The sequence below is a fragment of the Pan paniscus genome, chromosome X (assembly GCF_029289425.2).
Source record: "Pan paniscus chromosome X, NHGRI_mPanPan1-v2.0_pri, whole genome shotgun sequence".
Taxonomy (NCBI): domain Eukaryota; kingdom Metazoa; phylum Chordata; class Mammalia; order Primates; family Hominidae; genus Pan; species Pan paniscus.
The window spans coordinates 76,558,249-76,573,184 of NC_073272.2; the positions used below are offsets into that span (position 1 = coordinate 76,558,249).

General features: G+C 39.7%; 1 long non-coding RNA gene across 3 annotated transcripts in view; it reads right to left on the bottom strand.

Moving 5' to 3' along the window:
- The window catches only part of LOC134729800 (uncharacterized), a 351,153-nt gene that overhangs the window by 283,504 nt on the left and 52,713 nt on the right, over nucleotides 1-14,936 (bottom strand). The gene's annotated exons all lie outside the window — the stretch shown is intronic.

The following is a 14,936-nucleotide window of genomic DNA, read 5'->3' on the forward strand; positions in this document are numbered from 1 at the left end:
ACTCCTATTCAACATAGTGTTGGAAGTTCTGGCCAGGGCAATCAGGCAGGAGAAGGAAATAAAGGGCATTGAATTAGGAAAAGAGGAAGTCAAATTGTCCCTGTTTGCAGATGACATGATTGTATATCTAGAAAACCCCATTGTCTCAGCCCAAAATCTCCTTAAGCTGATAAGCAACTTCAGCAAAGTCTCAGGATGCAAAATCAATGTACAAAAATCACAAGCATTCTTATACACCAACAACAGACAAACAGCGAGCCAAATCATGAGTGAACTCCCATTCACAATTGCTTCAAAGAGAATAAAATACCTAGGAATCCAACTTACAAGAGATGTGAAGGACCTCTTCAAGGAGAACTACAAACCACTGCTCAATGAAATAAAAGAGGATACAAACAAATGGAAGAACATTCCATGCTCATGGTTAGGAAGAATCAATATCGTGAAAATGGCCATACTGCCCAAGGTAATTTACAGATTCAATGCCATCCCCATCAAGCTACCAATGACTTTCTTCACAGAATTGGAAAAAACTACTTTAAAGTTCATATGGAACCAAAAAAGAGCCCGCGTCACCAAGTCAATCCTAAGCCAAAAGAACAAAGCTGGAGGCATCACGCTACCTGACTTCAAACTATACTACAAGGCTACAGTAACCAAAACAGCATGGTACTGGTACCAGCATTGATCCAGATATAGATCAATGGAACAGAACAGAGCCCTCAGAAATAACACTGCATATCTACAACTATCTGATCTTTGACAAACCTGACAAAAACAAGAAATGGGGAAAGGATTCCCTATTTAATAAATGGTGCTGGGAAAACTGGCTAGCCATATGTAGAAAGCTGAAACTGGATCCCTTCCTTACACCTTATACAAAAATCAATTCAAGATGGATTAAAGACTTAGACATTGCATTCTTAATTTGACTCAACTTGAATATTGTTGGTGTATAGAAATGCTAATGATTTTTTTATACTGATTTTGTATTCTGAAACTTTGCTGAAATTGGTTATCATACCAAGGATCTTTTGGGCAGAGATTTCTAGGTATAGAATCATATTATATGCAAACTGGGACCGTCTGACTTCCTCTCTTTCTATTCGGATGCTTTTTACTTCTTTCTCTTGTCTGATTGTACTGGCCAGGACTTTCAGTACTATATTGAATAGTATTGGTGAGAGTGGGCATATTTGTGTTGTTCTTGGTTTCAAGCAGAATGTTTCAAGATTTTTCTCATTCAGTATGGTATTGGCTGTGGGTTTACTATAGATGGCTCTTGTTATCTTGAAGTATATTCCTCCTTCAATGCCTAGTTTGTTGAGGGGTTTTCAACATGAAGTGATGTTAAATTTTATCAGGAGATTATTTTGCATCTGTTGAGATAATCATTTGTTTTTCGTTTTTAATTCTCTTTATGTGACAAATCATATTTATTGATTTGCATATGTTGAATCAGTCTTGGATCACAGGGATAGCCTAGCTGATTATGATGGATTACCTTTTAGATGCGTTGATGGATTCAGCTTGCTATTACTTTGTTGAGGATTTTTGTACGTACATTCATCAGAGATATTGGCCAGAATTTTTCTCTGTGTGTGTGTGTGTGTTTGTGTGTGTGTGTGTGTGTGTGTGTGTCTGTGTCTGCTAGCTTTTAGTATCAGGATGATGCTGGCCTCATAGAATGAGTTAGGAATGAATCCCTCCTCTTCCATTATTTGGAATAGTTTTGATAGAAATGCTACAAGCTCTTCTTTATAAATCTGGTAGAATTCAGCTGTGAATCTCTCTAGCATTGGGCTTTTTCTGGTTGGTAAGCTACTTTATACTGATTCAATTTCGGAACTCATTATTGTTCTGTTCAGGGATTCAATTTCTTCTTGGTTCAATCTTGGAAAGTTGTATGTTCCCAGGAATTTATTCATTTCTTCTAGATTTTCTAGCTTGTGTACATAGAGGTTTATGTAGTGGTCTCTGAGGGTTTTTTTTTTTTTTTGTACTTATGTGGGGTTAGTGGTAACATCTTCTCTTTCATTTTTAATTATGTTTATTTAGATATTTTCTTTTTTTCTTTATTAGTCTAGCTAGTGGTCTATCTATCTTATTATTTGGATCTTCTCTAATTTTTTCTTTATTAGTCTAGCTACTGATCTACCTATCTTATTAATTCTTTCAAAAAACCAACTCCTGAATTTGTTTATCTTTTGTATTTTTTTTTTTTACATCTCAATTTCCTTCAGTTCAGCTCTGATTTTTATTTATTGTCTTCTATCTTTGGGATTGATTTCCTTTAGTTTCTCTACCTCCACTAGGTGTTATGTTAGGTTTTTAATTTGACATATTACTAACTTTTCGATTTGGGTGTTTAGTGCTATAAACTGTCCTCTTAACACTGCCGTAGCTGTGTCCCAGAGATTCTGGTATGCTTTATTTTTGTGAGTTTTTGACTCTGATTATGTTTCTAATACTGTCAGTGGAGAGGTGAAGTCTAACACTATTATCATGTGGTTATCTGAATCTCTTCCTAGGTCTCTAGGAACTTACTTATTAATATAGGTGGTCCTGTATTGGATGCATATATATTTAGGCTAGCTCATTCTTCTTGTTGAAATGAGCCCTTTACCATTATGTAATGCCTTTCTTTGTCTTTTTTGATCTTTCTTGGTTTAAACTTTGTTTTGTCTAAAATTAAAATAGCAAGCCCTACTGTTTTCTGTGTTCTGTTTGCTTGGTAGATTTTTCTTTTCCATCCGTTTACTTTGAGCCTATGGGTGTCAATGCATGTGAGACAGCATACCATTGGGTCTTGCTTCTTTTTTCAACTTATCACTCTTTGCCTTTTAAGTGGGGTGTTTTCCCTGTTTGCATTCAAGGTTAGCATTGATATTTGCAAATTTGACCTTGTCATCATGCTGTTAGCTGGTGATTATGCAGACCTGTTTGTGTGGTTGCTTTATAGTGTCACTGGTCTATATATTTCAGTGTGATTTTGTAGTGGCCAGTAACAGTCTTTCCTTTCGGTATTTAACACTCCCTTCCGGACCTCCCATAAGGCAAGTCTGGTGGTAATAAATTCCCTCAAAATTTGTTTATCTTAAAAACATCTTATTTCTTCTTCATTTATGAAGTTTAGTTTGGCTGGATATGAAATTCTTGGTTGAAATTCATTTTATTTAAGAGTGTTGAGGGGGGGAGGTTCCAAGATGGCTGAATAGGAACAGCTCCAGTCTACAGCTCCCAGCATGAGTGATGTGGAAGACAGGTGATTTCTGCATTTCGAACTGAGGTAGTGGGTTCATCTCACTGGGGCTTGTCACACAGTGGGTGCAGCCCATGGAGCAGCACGGGGAATTGCCTCACCAAGAAGAGCAAGGGGTCAGGGAATTCCCTTTCCTAGCCAAGGGTAGCCGTGACAGATGGTACCTGGAAAATCGGGAAACTCCCACCTTAATACTGTGCTTTTCCAAAAGTCTTAGCAAATGGCACACCAGGAGATTATATCTTGAGCATGGCTCAGAGGGACCCACACCCATGGAGTCTCACTCACTGCTAGCACAGCAGTCTGAGATCGAACTGCAAGGTGCAGCAAGGCTGGTGGAGGGGAGTCCACCATTGCTGAGGCTTAAGTAGGTAAACAAAGAGGCCAGGAAGCTTGAACTGGGTGGAGCCCACTGCAGCTCAAGGAGGCCTGCCTGCCTCTGCAGACTCCACCTCAGGGGCAGGGCATAGCTGAACAAAAGGTAGCAGAAACTTCTGCAGACTTAAACATCCCTGTCTGACAGCTCTGAAGAAAGTAGTAGTTCTCCCAGCATGGAGTTTGAGATCTGAGAATGGACAGACTGCCTACTCAAGTGGGTCCATGACCCCCATGTAGCCTAAGTGGGAAACACCTCCAAATAGGGGCTGACTGACACCTCATACAGCTGGGTGCCCCTCTGAGACAAAGCTTCCAGAGGAAGGATCAGGCAGCAATATTTGCTGTTCTGCAATATTTGCTGTTCTGCAGCCCCTGCAGGTGCAACTCAGGCAAATGGGATCTGGAGTGGACTTCCAGCAAACTCCAACAGACATGCAGCTGAGGGTCCTGACTGTTAGAAGGAAAACTAACAAACAGAAAGGACATCCACACCAAAACCCCATCTGTACATCACCATCATCAAGGACCAAGGTAGATAAAACCACAAAGATGGGGAGAAAGCAGAGCAGAAAAGCTGAAAATTCTAAAAACCAGAGTGCCTCTTCTCCTCAAAAGGAGTGCAGCTCCTCGCCAGTAACGGAACAAAGCTGGATGGAGAAGGACTTTGACGAGTTGAGAGAAGAAGGCTTCAGACGATCGGTAATAACAAATTTCTCTGAGCTAAAGGAGGATGTTCGAACCCATTGCAAAGAAGCTAAAAACCTTGAAAAAAGATTAGATGAATGGCTGACTAGAATAAACAGCATAGAGAAGACTTTAAATGACTTGATGGAGCTGAAAACCATGGCATGAGAACTACGTGACACATGCACGAGCTTCAGTAGCTGATTTGATCAAGTGGAAGAAAGTGTATCAGTGCTTGAAGATCAAATGAATGAAATGAAGCAAGAAGAGAAGTTTAGAGAAAAAAGAGTAAAAAGAATGAACAAAGCCTCCAAGAAATGTGGGATTATGTGAAAAGACCAAATCTATGTCTGATTGGTGTACCTGAAAGTGATCGGGAGAATGGAAACAAGTTGGAAAACACTCTTCAGGATACTATCCAGGAGAACTTCCCCAACCTGCAAGGCAGGCCAACATTGAAATTCAGAAAAGACAGAGAACCCCACAAAGATACTCCTCAAGAAGAGCAACTCCAAGACACATAATTGTCAGATTCCACAAAGTTGAAATGAAAGAAAAAATGTTAAGGGCAGCCAGAGAGAAAGGTCAGGTTACCCACAAAGGGAAGCCCATCAGACTAACAGCCCAACAGACTAACTAAACATGGAAAGGAACAACTGATACCAGCCACTGCAAAGCATTCCAAATTGTAAAGTCCATCAATGCTAGGAAGAAACTGCAGGCACTAATAAGCAAAATCACCAGCTAACATCATAATGACAGGACCAAATTCACACATAACAATATTAACCTTAAATGTAAATGGGCTAAATGCTCCAATTAAAAGACACAGACTGGAAAACTGGATAAAGAGTCAAGACCCATCAGTGTGCTGTATTCAGGAAACCCATCCCATGTGCAGAGACACACACAGGCTCAAAATAAAGGGATGGAGGAAGATCTACCAAGCAAATGGAAAACAAAAAAAAAAGCGGGGTGGCAATCCTAGTCTCTGATAAAACAGACTTTAAACCAACAAAGATCAAAAGAGACAAAGAAGGCCATTACATAATGGTAAAGGGATCTATTCAACAAGAAGAGCTAACTATCCTAAATATATATGCACCCAATACAGGAGCACCCAGATTCATAAAGCAAGCCCTGAGAGACCTACAAAGAGACTTAGAGTCCCACACAACAATGGAAGATTTTAACACCCCACTGTCAACATTAGACAGATCAACAAGGCAGGAAGTTAACAAGGATATCCAGGAGTTGAACTCAGCTCTGCATCAAGAAGACCTAATAGACATCTACAGAACTCTCCACCCCAAATCAACAAAATATACATTCTTCTCAGCACCACATCACACTTATTCCACAATTGACCACATAGTTGGAAGTAAAGCAGTCCTCAGCAAATGTAAAAGAACAGAAATTATAACAAACTGTCTTCAGACCACAGTGCAATCAAACTAGAACTCAAGATTAAGAAACACACTCAAAACTGCTCAACTACATGGAAACTGAACAACATGCTCCTGGATGACTATTGGGTACATAACGAAATGAAGGCAGAGATAAAGATGTTATTTGAAACCAATGAGAAAAAAGACACAACATACCATAATCTCTGAGACACATTTAAAGCAGTGTGTAGAGGGAAATTTATAGAACTAAATGCCCACAAGAGAAAGTAGGAAAGATCTAAAATTGACACCCTAACATCACAATTAAAATAACTAGAGAAGCAAGAGGAAACACATTCAAAAGCTGGCAGAAGGCAAGAAATAACTAAGATCAGAGCAGAAATGAAGGAGATAGAGACACAAAAAAACCCTTCAAAAAATCAATGAACCCAGGAGCTGGTTTCTTGAAAATATAACAAAATTGATAGACCACTAGCAAGACCAATAAAGAAGAAAAGAGAGAAGAATGAAATAGACCCAATAAAAAATGATAAAGGGGATATCACTACCTATCCCACAGAAATAAAACTACCATCAGAGAATACTATAAACACCTCTATGCAAATAAACTAGAAAATCTAGAAGAACTGGATAAATTCCTGGATACATACACCCTCTCAAGACTAAGAAAGAATTTGAATCCCTTAATAGACCAATAACAGGCTCTGAAATTGAGGCAATAATTAATAGCCTACTAACCAAAGAAAGCCCAGGACCAGACAGAATCACAGCTGAATATTACCAGAGGTAAAAAGAGGAGCTGGTAGCATTCCTTCTGAAACTATTCCAATCAATAGAAAAAGAGGGAATCCTCCCTATCTCATTTTATGAGGCCAGCATCATCCTGATACCAAAGCCTGGCGGAGACACACACAAAAAAAGAGAATTTTAGACCAATATACCTGATGAACATCAATGCAAAAATCCTCAATAAAATACGGGCAAACCAAATCCAGCAGCACATCAAAAGCTTATCTACAACGATCAGGTTAGCTTCATCCCTGGGATGCAAAGTTGGTGCAACATACACAAATCAATAAATGCAATCGATCATATAAGCAGAACCAAAGACCTGATTATCTCAATAGATGCAGAAAAGGCCTTTGACAAAATTCAGCAGCCCTTCATGCTAAAAACTCTCAATAAACTAGGTATTGATGTGATGTATCTCAAAATAATAAGAGCTATTTCTGACAAACCCACAGGCAATATCATACTGAATGGGCAAAAACTGGAAGCATTCCCTTTGAAAACTGGCACAAGACAGGGATGCCCTCTCTCACCCCTCCTATTCAACATAGTGTTGGAAGTTCTGGCCAGGGCAATCAGGCAGGAGAAAAAACAAAGGGTATTCAATTAGGAAAAGAGGAAGTCAAATTGTCCCTGTTTGCAGATGACATGATTGTATATCTAGAAAACCCCATTGTCTCAGCCCAAAATCTCCTTAAGCTGATAAGCAACTTCAGCAAAGTCTCAGGATACAAAATCAATGTGCAAAAATCACAAGCATTCATTTACACCAATAACAGACAAACAAAGAGCCAAATCATGAGTGAACTCCCATTCACAATTGCTTCAAAGAGAATAAAATACCTAGGAATCCAACTTACAAGGGATGTGACGGACCTCTTCAAGGAGAACTACAAACCACTGCTCAATGAAATAAAAGAGTGCACAAACAAATGGAAGAACATTCCATGCTCATGGATAGGAAGAAACAATATCGTGAAAATGGCCATACTGCTCAAGGTAATTTATAGATTAAATGCCATCCCCATCAAGCTACCAATGACTTTCTTCACAGAATTGGAAAAAACTACTTTAAAGTTCATATGGAATCAAAAAAGATCCTGCATTGTCAAGACAATCCTAAGCCAAAAGAACAAAGCTGGAGGCATCATGCTACCTGGCTTCAAACTATACTACAAGGCTACAGTAACCAAAACAGCATGGTACTGGTACCAAAGCAGAGATGTAGACCAATGGAACAGAAGAGAGCCCTCAGAAATAACACCACACATCTACAACCATCTGATCTTTGACAAACCTGACAAAAACAAGAAATGGGGAAAGGATTCCCTATTTAATAAATGGTGCTGGGAAAACTGGCTAGCCAGATGTAGAAATCTCAAACTGGATCCCTTCCTTACACCTTATACAACAATTAATTCAAGATGGATTAAAGACTTACATGTTAGACCTAAAACCATAAAAACCCTAGAAGAAAACCAAGGCAATACCATTCAGGACATAGGCATGTGCAAGGACTTCATATCTAAAACACCAAGATCAATGGCAACAAAAGCCAGAATTGACAAATGGGATTTAATTAAACTAAAGAGCTTCTGCACAGCAAAAGAAACTACCATCAGAGGGAACAGGCAACCTACAGAATGGGAGAAAATTTTTACAATCTGCCCGTCTGACAAAGGGCTAATATCCAGAATCTACGAAGAAATTAAATAAATTTACAAGAAAAAATCAAACAACCCCATCAAAAAGTGGGCAAAGGATATGAACAGACACTTCTCAAAAGAAGACAATTTATGCAGCCAAAAGACACATGAAAAAATGCTCATCATCACTGGCCATCAGACAAATGCAAATCAAAACCACAATGAGATACCATCTCACACCAGTTAGAATGGTGATCATTAAAAAGTCAGGAAACAACAGGTGCTGGAGTGGATGTGGAGAAATAGGAATACCTTTACACTGTTGGTGGGACTGTAAACTAGTTCAACCATTGTGGAAGACTGTGTGGTGATTCCTCAAGGATCTAGAACTAGAAATACCATTTGAGCCAGCCATCCCATTACTGGGTATATACGCAAAGGATTATAAATCATGCTACCAGAAAGACACATGCACACGTATGTTTATTGTGGCACTATTCACTATAGCAAAGACTTGGAACGAACGCAAATGTCCATCAGTTATAGACTGGATTAAGAAAATGTGGCACATATACACCATGGAATACTATGCGGCCTTAAAAAAGATGAGTTCTTGTTTTTGTAGGGACATGAATGAAGCTGGAAACCATCATTCTGAGCAAACTATGGCAAGGACAGAAAACCAAACACCAGATGTTCTCATTCATAGGTGGGAATTTAACAATGAGAACACCTGGACACAGGGTGAGGAACATCACACACCGGGGCCCGCCATGGTGTGGAGGAGGGTGGAGCAATAGCATTAGGAGATATACCTAATGTAAATGACGACTTAACGGGTGCAGCACACCAACATGGCACACGTATACATATGTAACAAACCTGCACGTTGTGCACATGTGCCCTAGAATTTAAAATATAATTTAAAAACACATTTACAAATAAATAAATAAATAAGAGTGTTGAACATAGTCCCCCAATATCTTCTGGTTTGTATGGTTTCTGCTGAAAGGCATGCTGTTAGCCTGAAGGGGTTCCCTTTGTAAGTGCCTTGCCCCTTCTCTCTAACTGCCTTTTACATTTTTACTTTGGAGAATTTGATGACTACGTGTCTTGCAGGTGGCTGTCTTGTGAAGTATTTTGCAGAGGGTCTCTGCATTTTCTGAATTTGAAGCTGGCCTCTCTAGACAGGTTGACTAAATTTTCATGGACGATATTCTAATACATGTTTTCCAAGTTGCTTACTTTTTCTCACTCTCTTTTAGGAATGTTTCAGAGGTTTTCTTCATTCTTATTGAAGTCTTTTTTCTTCATTTTTTTCTGACAGTTATTTCAGAGAACTGGTCTTCAAGCTCTGAGATTCATTTCTCACCTTGCTTAATCCTGTTGCTAATGCTTTTGATTGCATTCTGAAACTCTTCAAGTGAGTTTTTCAGTTCTATTAGATAAATTTGGTTACTTCTTAAGATGACCATTTTATCTTTCATGCTCTGTATCATTTTATTTTATTCCTTAGAACCGTTGGATTGGGTTTCTACTTTTTCCTGAATGATCTTTGTTCCTATACACATTCTGAATCCTATTTCTGTCATTCCAGATATTTCAGCCTGGTTAAGAAACATTGCTGGGGAACTAGTGTGGTCATTTTGAGGTAAGAAGACTCTGTGGATTTTAGAATTGCCAGAATTTTGCACTGGTTCTTTCTCATCTGTGTGGGCTGATGTTCCTTTCATCTTTCAATTTGCTGTCTTTTTTATTTTTTGTATCTTCTTTTATGTTCTTGGGGTTTCTATTGTGTTATAACATGGATTCCATTGAGTGGCTTCATTTCTGAAAGATTTTAGGGGGCCAAGGCTCAGTTCAGCACACCTGGGCTGTGTGATCTCACTCTAGGGGGCTGCTTTTAGGCCCACCATTTTGTTCTCTGGCCCCTTGAAATTAGAAACCTGCTGTTCTTGGGGGGTGGCCATGGTGGTCTCCAACTGCTGGCCACAACACTCTAATGGGTGCTGCCAGCCAAAGTGCTTCATCAGATGCTGGCTGTGATCTTTCACACATGCCAGCAGTAGAAACACAGTGGGGTCCACACTCATCAGGTGGAGCAGGGTGTTGGTGAACACAGTGCTGCCAGATTCTGTGATGTTCATGGTGACAACAGTGGTGGCATGGGGGGCCAAGGCCACTGATGGCTGCTGTTTGCACATTCACACAGGCAGTATTGGTGTCATGGTATGCGTGGTGGGACTGTTGGTGGTCTCTGTGCATGCATTCACCCAAGTGGCAGCATCAGCACTGGGACAGGGTGCTAGTGAGTGCAGGGCTGGCAGCCTCTATGCATGCCTTCATGCCATTGGCTTTGGCAACATGGGACTAGCCTTCATACATGGGTTCACATTGGCAGCAGTGGTGGCACAGGGTTGGGGGGCACTGGCCTTTCTGTGTGCATTCAGGTTCACAATGCCAGTACAGCAGGGGATGGTGTGCTGCCCTCACACCATCAGTAGTTGTGTGCTGGGGTGCATGTGCGAACATGCACCATCCAGGGAGGAGTAGTGAGGTCCATGTGCTCATGCACCAGTAAAGTAATGAGGGGTGGCCATGCGTGAATGTGTGTTGGCAAAGTGGTACAGGGGAGGCTTCAGTAGGGGGAGGGTACAGGTGAGCTGCTATGCATTGATGGCGGTCACTCTGCTGGAGCTCTCTGAAGGTCAGGCGTGGTTTGCCAGTACAGGATCTATGTTCAGGGCCCCCAGGAGGCACTGACATTGGGCATCTGAGGATGCATTGCAAGTAGGCATGGCTTGGCTGAGGCCCTGGAAAATAACAGCAGACGGGGGTGCTGATGTTGGACTGACCCCATCCTACAGGTAAGATTGTCCTGTTCTGTTCAAGTCCAATCATTTCCCTAAGGCTAAAGTCTCCTAGGGGAGCATGGTGAGCCTTTGGAAATGGGCATCCCAGGCCATGCTCCACTGCAAATGTTCTCACAACAAACCCCCTGAGCTCTTCACAGGTTAGAGTCCTGTCCCTCTCATCTCTCTAAGCAGCTTTGCCTGCCAGCTCAAGTATCCATTGGGTCATGGGATTTCCTGCTGCCAGGATTCCAGAGATCTGTGGAGACAGGATATCTCTCCTTGCCTGTTCAACTTACCCTTTTCCCAGGAGACATTGAGAGCTAGGAATGAGTCCTGGTGTGCAGTAGCCCCGTGAAAGGTTTTTAGCTTCCTCTCCCTTTAACCCAGCATCTGTGTCCTCCCTCTGTCCACTCTCAATCCCTTGCCTCCAAAGATCAAGTTGGAGTGCATCAGTCCTGATATCCTGGTTCCTCAGTGGCAGATGTTCCTCCTGGCTGCATCTAGTCAGCCATCTTGCCCACTCTCCATTCAGCTTTCTTTTGATTAGTAGTAGCATGGTATCTTTCTCTATCCCTTTACTTTTTATCTATCTGTGTATTTATAAATAAAGTGTGTTTCCTGTAGATAACATATAGTTGGAGTCTTCTTCTGTTATTCACTCTGACAGTCTCTGACTTTTATTTGGGATAGTTAGACCACTGACTTTCAAAGTGACTATTTATATTGTTGGTTTAATATCTACCACATTTTTTACTGTTTTTCTATTGTTTGCCTTTATTTTTTTTCCACCTTTTTACTGCTCTTTCTGGTTTTAAATGAGCACTTTATATGATTCCTTTCTATCTCTTTTCCTAGCATATAAGTTATACTTATTTTTTCACTGTTTTTATTGGTTGCCCTAGAATTCACAACATACATTTACAACTAATCTAAGTATACTTTTAAATAACACTGTACCATTTCATGGGTAGTACAAATATCGCATAATAGAGCTTAAACAATTTATTTATTTTAATTTAATTTTTTTTGAGACAGAGTCTCGCTCTGTTGCCCAGGCTGGAGTGCAATGGCACAATCTCGGCTCACTGCAACCTCCACCTCCCAGGTTCAAGTGATACTCCTGCCCTAGCCTCCTGAGTAGCTGGGATTACAGGCACATGCCACCATGACTGGCTAATTTTTGTAATTTTTTTAGTAGAGACAGGGTTTCACCATGTTGGTCAGTCTGGTCTTAAACTCCTGACCTTGTGATCCACCCGCCTCAGCCTACCAAAGTGCTGGGATTATAGGCATAAGCAACTGTGCTTGGCCCATAATATATAATCTTCAATTACAATGTTGCTATTTATTTATTAGCTAAACTAAGAATACAAAAATAAATCTTATTTTACCTTCATTTATTCTTTTATTAATGTTCTTCCTATCTTTATGTAGATCCAAGTTTCTGACCTGTATTATTTTCCCTCTTTCTGAAGAACTTATTTAACATTTCTCACACTCACAAGGCAGGTTAACTGGTGACAAATTCCCTTCATTTTTGTTTGTCCAAGAAAGTACTTTTTCAGTTTTGAAGTGTAATTTCACTGGGTGCAGAATTCTATGTCCATGGGTTTTTTTTTTTCTTTCAATACTTTAAATATTTCATTATTTCAAGATTTTTCCTTTGTCTTTGATTTTTTGTAGTTTGATTCCAATCTGCCTGAAAAACTGATTTTTTTTTTTTTGTATTTATCCTGCTTCATATTCACTGAGCTCCCTACATCTGTGGTTTGGTGCCTTTCATTAGTTTTGGAAAGTCCCCAGCCATTATTACTTGAAATATTTTTTCTGTTTCTCTCTTATCCTTCTGATATTTGCATTATGTAAATGTTGCACGTTTTGTAATTGTTCCACAGTTCTTGTGTATTCCATTCTGCCTCTTTTGTTTTTAATTTTCTCTTCATTTCAGTTTTGGCCATCTCTCTTGACATTTCTTCAAGCTCATTATTTTTTTTCTTTGCTCTGTCTTATTAATGAGTCTATCTATATTTCTTCATTTCTGTTATAGTGGTTTTGATTTCTACCATTTCCTTTTTATTATTTCCAAGAGTTTCCACCTCTCTGCTTATATTACCTATCTGTTCTTCCATGTTATCCACTTTTTCCATTAAATTCCTTAGCATATTCTATTTCATTTAAATTCCCAGCCCTATAATCTCAACATCTTTGTTACATCTAAGTTTGAATCTGGTGTTTACCCTGTCTCTTCAATCTGTGTTTTTTGTCATTTTGTATGCTTCTGTAGTTTTTTGTTTTTGTTAGTTAGACATGATGTAGTTGGTAAAAGGAACTGAGGTAGATAAGCTTTTAGTGTGAGATTTTATGTTTATCTGGCTAGGGATTAGACTGTGTTTACTGTTTTCAATAGCTGTAGATGTTGAAGGTTAAAATTATTCCTCTCAGTTGCCTTTGGGTTTTCCTACAGACTTCTCAAATAAGATCTGAGACATGCAGTTATTTCAGTTATACTCCCCTGTTGTTATACAGGAACCTTACAGATATGGTGGGAAGTATTCTATAGTCTTATAATTAGGCTTTAGCCTTTAATGAGCCTGTGCCCCAGGACTGTGACCTTCACAAGCACTTCTCAGCTTTTTTTCTTCTTCAGGCAAGATAGGAAGGATAAAGGGGACTGGAGTTGGGTATTTTCCTTCCCCCAGGTCAGCTAGACTCTCATAGAACTCCAACCATTTAGTCTCTGGTAGAATAGCTTCCTTTGCAGGCAGACCTTTTCACAGAGAGAAGAATGCTCCAGGTGCATTTCAAGATAGCTACTTACCCCATCCACTTGCAGAAAGCACAAGAAGACTATTCTCAGATCTTCACTATAGAACGTAGTAGGGCTCCTGGAGATAAAATTCATGAAAATGTGAGGGCTCCTCTAAAACTGCCCTCTTCTGGAGTTTTTACTATCAAGCTTGTCCACACCATGCCTCCAGCAATTTTTCAATTACAGTTTGTTTTTCTACCCTGATACTGGCTCCAGTGGTAATTTCTGCTCCTGAGCTTCTGCTTCAGTAAGCTGTGGTTCTCTTTAGCTGCCTATGTGCTCAATTTAGGGAATCGTGGTTTTCCCTGTGACCTCAGCTCTCTGATTCATCTGAGAAGAGTTGCTGATTTTTCATTTCTTCTTCTTTCCTCATTATGAGGATGGGAATGATAAATTCCAAATGCTTTACATGCTGGAGTAGACACAGAAGTATCAGTTTCCTTAACATACAAGGTCTTGTTTTTTCCATTTCCATCTGTTTTCACCTCTGTGCCCTTTAGCTTCCTCTTAGAATCCCTAGTCCTAGCAAGTCTTCAAGTCTGTCCTGCTTTGTTTTGAATCCCCTTCACTCCACACTTTACCTAGTCTCAGGTCAAAACCGCCCATGCTTCACCATCAACATCTACCTCTTTGTTGAAGCTACAATTAAAACATTTATGCTGCTCCATTATTATGGTTTTGACTCAAGTCCAAATAAGTAGCTATGCCCATGTATATGTTGTAAGACTCTGTTGACAGTCTTATATTTCCCATAGAATCTCACATATAGTAGGTATGCCATAAATGGGGAATTTCTTTAAAAGTTTTTTTTTTCCTAAAGATTAAAGCAAATGCTGTAATGTGTACGATCGATTCCACAGGTTTGGAGAGAGCATCATGTTTTAGAATGACCAAGAAAGGCTTCATAATCAAGCCAAAATTGAATCCTGCCCTGAAGGATGAATAGGATTTTTATTAATTGAGAGGAGAATAAAATGGCATTACAAATTTGAGGTACAACATGAGTAAAAGTGGTGAGACAGAATAAGAAGAAAAATATCTGCTTCTAAGGGCTCCGGTCAGCCAACTAAACTTCCTTTTATAATTATGTATGAGAAATGGAAA